This window comes from Mobula birostris, chromosome 32 (genome assembly GCF_030028105.1).
Source record: "Mobula birostris isolate sMobBir1 chromosome 32, sMobBir1.hap1, whole genome shotgun sequence".
Lineage (NCBI taxonomy): Eukaryota > Metazoa > Chordata > Chondrichthyes > Myliobatiformes > Myliobatidae > Mobula > Mobula birostris.
The window spans coordinates 10,449,691-10,461,417 of record NC_092401.1 but is presented as its reverse complement, the minus strand read 5'-3'; positions in this window follow the sequence as shown (position 1 = coordinate 10,461,417).

Sequence of the window (11,727 nt, the reverse complement as noted above, 5' to 3'; positions counted from 1 at the left end):
TTTGAAGCAGACTTTTATCTGAAGGGTTTATCGCATTATGTTTTTGGTCGTATGAAATGTTAAACCAAGCAGAAACACAAGAAAATCTGCAGGTGCTAGAAATCCAAGGCAACACACGCAAAATTCTGGAGGAACTCAACAGGCCAGGCAGCACATGTGGAAAAGAGTAAATTGTTGACGTTTCGGGCCGAGATCCTTCATCAGAACTGAATAGAAATGGAGAAGATGCCAGAATAAAAAGGTGGGTGGGGGGGAGGGAGGAAGAGGTACAAGGTGGCAGGTGATGGGTGAAACCGGGAAAAGCAGAGGGGGTGAAGTAAAGATCTGGGAAAGTGATTGGTGAAAGAGATAAAGGGCTGGAGAAGGAAGATCTGATAGAGGACGGAAGATCATGGCAGAAGGAGGAGGAGCACTAAAGTGAGCTGATGGGCAGGCAAGGAGACAAGATGAGAGAGGGGAAAAGGGGATGGGGAATGATGAAGGAGAGGAGGTAATTACCAGAACTTTGAGAAATCGATGTTCATGTCATCAGGTTGGAGGCTACCCAGATGGAATACAAGGTGTTGCTCCTCCAACCTGAGTGTGGCCTTATCGTGGCAGTAGAGTAAGCCAAGGACTGACATGTCAGAATGGGAATGGGAAGGAGAATTGGAACGGGTGGCCACTGGGAATCCCGCTTTTTGGGGCAGACAGACCGAAGGTACTCGATGACTCAGAAGCACACCATGGCAAAATTAAGTAGACATTTTGGAAGAAAGCCTTTGACCAGTTAATAATTAGCCAGTATCTCCTAAGAAGCTAGGCATTTAAATCAATAGGTCAGATTAAAGGAAAGTAAAAGCTGGAGAGGGCCAGTGATGGTGCAGACTGCAAGATGAAAATCACAACCATTGCATTTCGATTTTGTTTCCTGCATCTTGAGTTACCATTCTATACAGAGAGACATTTCAGTCAGAGGAAAGCTAGACTGAAGGTGCAATGGCTGTGGGCAACTAGAAACCATTATTCCTGTCACTAGATTGCCCTTTCCTTTAAAGCCATTGCTTTAACCAAAATGCACTTTCAAATCCCTTTCCAGCCTTCTTCTTACTGCCCGCTACACCACTGGCAGTTAGGGCAGCAATGAAGGCCCTCCATCACTGGCCGTGTTCAGGGCTTCCTTCACCATGTCGGTAGTTTCCTCTCAGTTTTCACTACTGTCAGTCATGCAAGTTCTGGGTGGACACTCAGGAATACCGTCGCACTCAGATTTAAAAGGGTTCTTCATTGTTTGATCTTACCGGTCAGGGTTGTAAGTCCTGAGATGAACCCCCAAAACGTGGACTACCCTTGGTCTGGCCTCTACCCTTTGACCTGTTTGGCCTGGGTGACCCACCCAAGAGGCAAAGCATAAAGCTCTGACTTCAGCAATCATAGCTCTCCGGGTCATTGAGGCACGCAAGCCTCCAAACCCAAGGTTGTGGTCCTCTTGGAGGGCCCTTTTCCAGTATCAAGGAATAACGTTTGAACTTGTCCCATATTGCAACAAAGCTGGAGAAACAGGAAAGAGAAAGGAGGTGCAAGACATTCACCCGCAATGCATTTAATCAGAAACACCGGTGCAAATTGGCTTTAACGAAAACCAATTTCCCCCAGGATTAATGAAGTATGACTATGACAAACCGTGATGCCATTGTAAGTTTTGACCCCAAAGCGATCCCTGATAAAGGCAACTCTAGAGTTACCGGGGGTGGGGGGGGGGGGTTTATGTTCCTGCAAAACAGGTCTTATTACAATTTTCTGAAGCATGTTGAAGATGGTGGAAGTTATGGAGTATTACGTGTTGGATTTGAAGGCTTGTGGGGTGGTAGATAAGGACAAGGAAGACACTATCCCTGTTGTAGCAGCGTAAAAAATGAGGTGAGAGCAGATGTCCACAAAATGGAGGAGTCATGGGTGAGGGCAGCATTAATGGCAATGGGAGGAAATCCTGTTCTATAAAGAAGGAAGACATCTCCAATGTTAGAGAACGAAAAGCCTCATTCTGAGAAGAGATGTGGCAGAGACAGAGGAACTGAGAAAAGGGAAGACAGTTTTACAAGTGACAGGGTGGGAAGAGCTATAGTCAAGATTGCAGTGAGAGTCAGTAAGTTTATAAAAGATATCAGTAAGTATCTGTCTCCAGAGATAGACCCAGTAAATTTGAGGGCAGGGCAAAAATTGGAAGCAAAGATGATGGAATTGATGATCTCAGTATGGGTGCAAGAAGGAACTGGTTAGATCTGTTGCGCAGAAAGAAGCGGAGAGCTTTAAGGCCTTTCCAATGGGGGATATAAGTGTATAGAGAATGGATGATCAAAGCTAGGAAACTTACTGAAGTGATTGCGAGTGTGTCAAGTGTCACCACGGATCTAGCTGGAAAGGGACTGAACCAAGGGTGAGGGGGCAAAGTGAACAAGGTATACAGACGGGTGTTCAATGGGGTGTGAGCAGGCAGAGGTACTATCACCTCCCAGCACCCTCCTCCACCCACGCTCTGGCTGCTCCCTCTTTGCCCCTCATTTGGTTTCACCCATCACCTACCACCTCGTACTCATTATCCTTCCCCACAATCTGGCTTCTTCCCTCTTCCTATCCAGTCCTGATGAAGGGTCCCAGCCCAAAATGTTGACTGTTTATTCCTCGCCATAGATGCTACCTGACCTGCTGAGTTCCTCCAACATTTTGAGTGTGCTGCCCAAATTTTTCGCTACGGTAGTGATTTATAATTTCTAAAAGTACAAATTTCCATTACCCAATGGCTTGTAACACAGATGTCATGTGGCATTAATGGACATGCTGGCTCCAGTGTAAACCTTGACCCCAGTATAAATTCTGGCTCCAGTGTAAACCCCGACCCCAGTGTAAATTCTGCATCCAACACAAACCTTGCACTCTGTGTAAATCCGGACTTCAGTATAAAGCTTGACGCCAGTGTAAGTACAATGACCCAGCCCCAGGGGAAGACAGTGAGTACAGGTTAGACAGCAATTCCAGTAGAGAGCATGACCCCACACAGACAATGGACTCATTCAGAGGGCTCCTGTGGGTACCCAGTAAGCATCATTTACTCAGTAAAATCAGTCCTCTTCAATCATATTTTCTACTGTTACAGAAACACCTTTGCTATGCAATCATTTTCTAGTCTAACACTACTACATTCCTCTTCGTCACTCACCGTTATCGCCTGAATTTTTTGTTTCAGTAGCTCCGTGTCTGTCATTGTGACCCTAAAACAAATGTAGTAAGCAATGGTTAAAGATGCTTGGTTGTTTTTCGGATTGCGGTGAAGTTCTTCACCCACCGTTCTTGCCCGCTGTGCCAATGAGACTTGGCGGAGGTTGCCTCTTCATGAAAAGTAGCAAGCCACTTTGTAAAAATTAGTTATGATCATGCAAAGACACCATATAGAGACTCAGGCTGGTTTCTCACAAGGCAGAGTGAGACAAGTATTCCAAAGCAGTCATTGTACAATATTTATGTGTTTGGCCCCGTGAATTTTGGTCTGACTGGATGCATTTCTGCATGAAATTTCACAACATAAGCCAGTAATATTAACCCTGATTCTGATCAAATTAAAGTTGCAGATTCCTATGAGAAACCCAAACTTTGCTGTACAAAACACCAGGTGAGGGTGTCTCTTCAGCCAGTGGGGCAGATTGAGTATGTCCTGATTTGAGTAATGGGAAAGGCCTGCAATGGCCCTGAATGGCTGACTGGGCTGTGCCAGCAGAAGTGGGCACCTGTTAACAAGGGTCTCCAGAAATTAAGGCCCTCCACATCCTACGTGAGGAACACCTCAGAATCACATCAGCACTTCATCCCAGGTAAGAATGGACACTTTACCCCACACAGTAGGAAACATTGTCACATGGTGTGAGCAGAATTATCTGCAGCTTGATATGAAAAAGACTAAGGAGCTGGTAGTAGACCTGAGGAGAGCTAAGGTACCGGTGACCCCTGTTTCCATCCAGGGGGTCAGTGTGGACGTGGTGGAGGATTACAAATACCTGGGGATACAAATTCACAATAAACTGGACTGGTCAAAGAACACTGAGGCTGTCTACAAGAAGGGTCAGAGCCATCTCTATTTCCTGAGGAAACTGAGGTCCTTTAACATCTGCCGGACGATGCTGAGAATGTTCTACGAGTCTGTGGTGGCCAGTGTGATCATGTTTGCTGTTGTGTGCTGGGGCAGCAGGCTGAGGGTAGCAGACATCAACAGAATCAACAAACTCATTCGTAAGGCCAGTGATGTTGTGGGGATGGAACTGGGCTATCTGACGGTGGTGTCTGAAAAGAGGATGCTGTCCAAGTTGCATGCCATCTTGGACAATGTCTCCCATCCACTACATAATGTACTGAGTGGGCACAGGAGTACATTCAGCCAGAGACTCATTCCACCGAGATGCAACACAGAGCATCATAGGAAGTCATTCCTGCCTGTAGCCATCAAACTTTACAACTCCTCCCTTGGAGGGTCAGACACCCTGAGCCAATAGGCTGGTCCTGGACTTACTTCCTGGCATAATTCACATATTACTATTTAATTATTTATGGTTTTATTACTACGTAATTATTTATGGCGCAACTGTAACGAAAACCAATTTCCCCCGGGATCAATAAAGTATGACTACGACTATGACTGCGGGAGCAAACATTAACAAAGCTACAGATGCGGCAAATCTGAAATAAAAACAGTAAATACTGGAAACAACCGGCAGGTCAGGCAGCATCTGCAGAAAGAAATACAGAGTTAATGTCTCAGGTTGGAGATCTTTCTTTAGAACTAGGAAAAAGAGATTAACAATAGTTTTAAGTTATAGAGAGAACAATGGAAGGGTTGTGTAAGGGGAAATATCTCTGATAGATTTCAAAGTTCTAAGTACACTTATTATCAAAGTACATCTATGTCATCATATACAAGCCTGAGATTCATTTCCTTGTGGGCATATTCAGCAGATCTACAGAATAACAATCATAACAGAATCAATGAAAGATCACACCAACTAGAAATTTCAAGCAAAGTGCAGAAGGCAAGAAACTGTGCAAATATAAAAAGAAGAAACAATAACAATAAATATCGACAACATGAGATGAAGAGTCCTTGAAGGTGAGTCCGCTGATTGTGGGAACATTTCAATGATGGGGCAAGTGAAGTTGAGTGAAATTATTCCCTTTGGTTCAAGAACCTGATGGTTGAAGGGTAATAACTTTTCCCGAACCTGGTGGTACGAGTCCCAAGGCTCAAGTATATTGACTGGCTGCATCACAACCTGGTATGGAAACACCAATATCCTTAAATGAAAAATCCTCTAAGAAGCAGTGGATACAGCCTAGTCCATCACAGGTAAAGCCCTCCCCACCATTGAACACATCTACATGGAGCATCCATCAACAGGGACCCCATCACCCAGGACTTGCTCTCCTCTTTCTGCCACCATCAGAAGGAAGATACAGGAGCCTCAGGACTCACACCACCAGGTTCAGGAACAGTCATTACCCCTCAACCATCAGAAAGAAGGTAAAGGAGCCTTGAGACTCACACCACCAGGTTCAGGAACAGTCATTACCCCTCAACCATCAGAAAGAAGGTAAAGGAGCCTTGGGACTCACACCACCAGGTTCAGGAACAGTCATTACCCCTCAACCATCAGAAAGAAGGTAAAGGAGCCTTGGGACTCACACCACCAGGTTCAGGAACAGTCATTACCCCTCAACCATCAGAAAGAAGGTAAAGGAGCCTTGGGACTCACACCACCAGGTTCAGGAACAGTCATTACGCCTCAACCCTCAGGAAAAAGGTAAAGGAGCCTTGGGACTCACACCACCAGGTTCAGGAACAGTCATTACCCCTCAACCATCAGAAAGAAGGTAAAGGAGCCTTGGGACTCACACCACCAGGTTCAGGAACAGTCATTACGCTCAACCATCAGAAAGAAGGTAAAGGAGCCTTGGGACTCACACCACCAGGTTCAGGAACAGTCATTACCCCTCAACCATCAGAAAGAAGGTAAAGGAGCCTTGGGACTCACACCACCAGGTTCAGGAACAGTCATTACCCCTCAACCATCAGAAAGAAGGTAAAGGAGCCTTGGGACTCACACCACCAGGTTCAGGAACAGTCATTACCCCTCAACCATCAGAAAGAAGGTAAAGGAGCCTTGGGACTCACACCACCAGGTTCAGGAACAGTCATTACGCCTCAACCCTCAGGAAAAAGGTAAAGGAGCCTTGGGACTCACACCACCAGGTTCAGGAACAGTCATTACCCCTCAACCATCAGAAAGAAGGTAAAGGAGCCTTGGGACTCACACCACCAGGTTCAGGAACAGTCATTACCCCTCAACCATCAGAAAGAAGGTAAAGGAGCCTTGGGACTCACACCACCAGGTTCAGGAACAGTCATTACCCCTCAACCATCAGAAAGAAGGTAAAGGAGCCTTGGGACTCACACCACCAGGTTCAGGAACAGTCATTACCCCTCAACCATCAGAAAGAAGGTAAAGGAGCCTCAGGACTCACACCACCAGGTTCAGGAACAGTCATTACCCCTCAACCATCAGGCTCTTGGAATTGTGGGGATAACTTCACTCACTTGCCACAACCTATGGACTCACCTTCAAGGACTCTCCGTCTCATGTTCTATATATGTCTTGCTTAGTTATTTATCACTGTACTTTTCTCTCATTTTGTATTTTCACATTTTCACGGTTTGTTGCCCTTCGTATATCGGTTGTTTGTCCCAACTATATGGTGCGGTCTTTCTTAATTCTGATGTGTTTCTTGGATTTACTGTGTATGCCCCGAAGTAAAACGAATCTCATGGCTGTATATGGAGACAGATATGTACTTTGATAACAAACTTACCTTGAACTTAGACGATTTAATTGGGATAGTTAGCGACAGGAATAGAGCACAAAAGCTGAAGTGAGACCAGTTAGTGAGAATGTAAACAGTAGGGCAGGAAAACTTGTGAAAAGCAGGGATGTAGGACATAACCTGGGGGTCAGGTTGAGAGCAAAACTGAGGCAATATTACAGATGAATGACTTACAGCAGACACAGTCAGTTCTGACACAGAAAAGGCTGCCCTCTGCTTCTCCTGTTCAATTCCTGGAGTTAGTCCTGACGAAGGGTCTCGGCCTGAAACGTCGACTGCACCTCTTCCTAGAGATGCTGCCTGGCCTGCTGCATTCACCAGCAATTTTTATGTGTGTTGCTAGTATAAAAACACAATTAAGATAAATTATCAGATGAATGAACCTCCAATCTTATCCTTCCCACTGGTTTTCCATCGTCACTTACACAAATGCTCGCTGCCTGGAACATTTAAAACATGATGCGCCTGCCACTCTTCTCCACCCTGGGGAGGCCCCACAGCCACACTGTCCCATCTCGGTCTTCACTCACAGGCTGGGCTGAATCAAGGTTCGGAGACAATCCGATAAGTATTCTAGTCTTACCTCCGGACAGTGAGCAGAAGCCTGACGTCAGGAGGAGCAAGGTGAGAGGGTATAACCGCAGAGCAGGGTGAGCGAGGCAAATCACTCTTCACCCATCTCCCAGGGCGGGCGAGTCCTTCCCCGTGGCTCTCCTCTCATCTCCAGTTTAAAGTGCCGACGGCCTCTCACAGGGACTTTCTGCAGCTCGACACATACCAGGAGCATGGACTGATGCCCAGACCAACCGGTCCCACTTGAGAAAGAGTCTGACGGAATGCTGCCCTGATGACTGAAACACAATCATTTTCAGGTAAATAATTCACCACCATTTCTGGGCTCAGTTTACAGGCAGTAGAACAGAGAGGCAAAGTAAACAAGTTGTGCTCACTCAGTCTCGCTCCTTTCTCCTTCCCCTCCCTCTCCCCTCCTAAACCCTCCTCTCTCCTGTTGTTATCTCATTCTCCTCCTCGCTCTTTATTTCCGTTTACTCTATTTCCATTTTCCTTCTCTTCTCTCTCCATTTCTTCCATCTCTCTTTCAAACCTCTTCTTCCTTTTCCTCCCTGTCCCTCTCCTTCCTTATCCCTTCTCCCCCTTTCACTCACGTTATTTACCCTTCACTCCCCTTTTTTATTCCTTTTCTCTCCATTCTTCAGAATCAGGTTTAATATCATCTGCTAATATCGTGAAATTTGTTAACTTTATGGCAGCAGTACAATGTAATATAAAGCAATAGGAAAAAATGTGGATTACAGTAAGTATATATTATACAGTTAATTAAATAAGTCGTGTAAAAATTTAAAAAATTCAAAAAGTAGTGAGGTAGTGCTCATAGGTTCAATGCCCATTCAGAAATCATATGGCCGAGTGGAAGAGTGTGCCTTCAGGCTCCTGTATTACCCCCTGAGAACAAGGTATGACCTGGGTGATGGAGGTCCTTAATGATGGATGCCACCTTTTTGAGGCATCAGTCCTTGAAGATGTCCTGGAGGCTAGTGCCTATGAGGGCGCTGACTGAGCTTACAACCTTCTGCAGCTTGGATAATCAACATCAGCGGTGTGTAAAAGGAGTTAGCTTTCATTATCAGCACGGCGATCAAGATTTTAAAGGCAGAGCTTTACAGCAGTTTCTCTGACTTGAGGAGCAACCAATCAGCAAGAGCGATTCATTACAAAGGGCCAATAAAAATAATGCAGGGGCAAAAGGAGCGGCATTCTTTGGAGTGTACCAGTGCTTAGAGTGGCTTTGGCTCATCATGCTTGGGTGAGGTTAAGTACTTCATAAGTTTCTGTCTTTCTGTTCTTATTTGTTCATTCCTCATCTGTTAGGGCATGGTAGATTTATGAGAATGGCATCAGGGGCAGTATTTCGTACTGTTGTGGGATGTGGGAAGTCTGGGAGACCTCCAGTCTCCCAGATAAAATTATCTGCAACAGTTGCACCTAGCTGCAGCTCCTGAGAGAATGTATTAAGGAACTGGAGCTGCAGCTCAATGACCTGCGACTCATATGGGAGGAGGTGGGGTTCAGATTTCTGGATCATTAGGATCTCTTCTACGGGAGGTACAACCTGTACAAAAGGAATGGTTTACACCTGAACCTGAGGGGCTCCAATACCCTTGCAGGCAGGTTGGCTAGATTTGTCCAAGAGAGTTTAAACTAATTTGGCAAGGGGATGGGAACCGGCGTGATAGTGCTGAGGATAAGGTAGCTGGTTTACAAACAGGCAATGTGTAGTGAGGAGAGGTTGGTGATAGGGCAAAATTGCAGTCAACAGGATGAGTTGCAGTGTAAAAAGTGGACAAAATTAGAATGACTGAGGTTGTTATATTTGAATGTGCACAGTATACAGAGTAAAGTTGATTAATTTGTAGCATAGTTACAAATTGCCACGTTGTAGGCATCACTGAATTGTGACTGAAAGAAGATGATAGCTGGGAGCTTAATGTCCAAGGGTACACATTGGATCGAAAAGACAGGCAGGAAGGCAGAGAAGGTGGTGTGGCTCTGTTGGGGAAAAAAAGTCAAATCCAATCATTAGAAAGGTGATGGAGGCATTGAAGGTGTTGAATCATTGTGGATAGAGCTAAGGAACAGCAAGGAGAAAAAGACCCTGATGGGAGTTGTATACAGACCCCAAAACATTAGTAAGGATTTGGTCTACAAATTACAATGGAAGATCAAAAATGCATGCCAAGAGGGCATTGTTACAATAGTCAGGAGGATTTCGATATGCAGGTAGATTGGGAAAACCAGGATGATGCTGGATTCCAAGATTGAAAGGCTTGTCATGTGAAGAGTGTTTGATGGTTCTGGGCCTGTATTCACTCGAATTCAGAAAAACGAGGGGTGACCTGACTTAAACCTATCGAATGCTGAAAGGCCTTGATAGAGTGGATGTGGAGAGGATGTTTTCTGTGGTGGGAGAAGCTAAGCTCAGAATAGAGGGGTGTTCTTTTAGAAGAGAGATGAGGAGGAATTTCTTTAGCCAGAGAGTGATGAATCTGTGCAACTCACTGCCACAAGCAAATGTGGAGGCCAAGTTTTTATGTCTATTTAAGGCAGAGTTGGTAGATTCTTAATCAGTCAGGGAATGAAGGAATACAGAGGGGAAAGCAGGAGATTGGGGCTGAGAGATCAAACAAGATGAAAGGGCAGAGCAGACTTGATGTGCCAAATAGCCTAATTCTGCTCCTATATCTTATGGTCGTATCATGCTATTCCGATCCTGTGCAGTAGCCCCCTCCCCCCAGCACCCCATACCAGACAGAGATGCAGCCAGTTAGAATTCTGTCCATGGTACATCTACAGAAATTTATGAGTGTCTTTGGTGACATACCAAATCTCCTCAAACTCATAATGAAATATAGGGACTGTTTCACCTTCTCCTGTACACACATTCTGTATCACTCTTCTCTTTTCCAACATGCTCTCTCTTCTCAGCCTCTCCCTATTTCACTCCCCTCTGTCCTACTCTCCAATTCTCTGACATTCACTCTCCTCATTCTCCCACCCTTCCCTACAGACTCCACTCTCCTTCCTTCTCACCTCAACTACCTCTTTCACACATTCCTGTTTGGATGAAGACTGCAACACGAAACTCTCAAGAAACTATCACGAGCAAGTTGTTGGTTAAAGTGTACTTGGTAATGCAGTTGACCACACCTTCGATCATAGCGTCAGAAAGCCTCACAGTACAGAAGCGGCCCTTCAGTCCACTGAGTCGAGGGACTCAGTTATGGAGAGAGGTTGAGCAGGCTCTGACCTTTACCAGAAAGCACAGGAGAACGAGGGGTGATCTTATAGAGATCTATACATTTATGAAGGGGATAGATGGGGTGAATGTGCACAGTCTGTTTCTCACCATTATTATGTGCCATGTTGTATGACATGGGCAATCATAGGCTATGACCATGATTGTTCTTGGCAAATTTCTCTACAGAAGTGGTTTGTCACTGGATCTTTCTGGGCAGTGTCTTTCCAAGAGGGGTGGCCCCAGCCAGGATCAATACTCATCAAAGATTGTCTGCCTGGCATAAGTGATCACATAACCAGAACTTGTGATATGCAATAGCTGCTCGTACAACCGTCCACCACTTGCTTCACGTGACTCTGATCGGAGGGCTAAGCAGGTGCTACACCTTGTCCAGGGAGACCTCCAGGCTAGCAGAGGAGGGAAGGAGCATCTTACATCTCCTTTGGTAGAGACGTATCTCCACCCCGCAAGCCAAGATTGCCAAAGCAATAATTAGGAGGCACAAGTTCAAGGTGAGAGGAGAAAGATTTAAAAGGAATCTGAGGGGCAACTTTTTCACCCACTATATGGAACGAGCAGCCAGAGGAAGTGGCTGAGGCAGGTACATTAACAACATTAAACAGGTAATTGGGTAGGAAAAACTTAGAGCAGGGTTCCCAACCCGAAGTCCGCAGACCCCTTCGTAGGGGTTGAAGGCATAAAAAAAGTTGGGAACCTCTGGTTTAGAGGGGTACAGGGCACATAGGCAGCACGTTAGTGTAGTGGTTAGCGCAATGCTTTAACAGCACCAGTGATGACTGATCAGGGTTCGATTCCTGCCAGTGCCTGCAAGGTGTTTGGATGTTCTCCCTGTGACCGCGTGGGTTTCCTCTGAAACCCTCGCCGTTTCTTCCCACATCGCAAAGGCCTACAGATCAGTAGGTAAATTGGTCACTGGGCAACGCGGGCTCATTGTGCCAGAAGGGCCTGTTATCGTGCTGTATTTCTGAATAAAACTCAAAACTAAATAA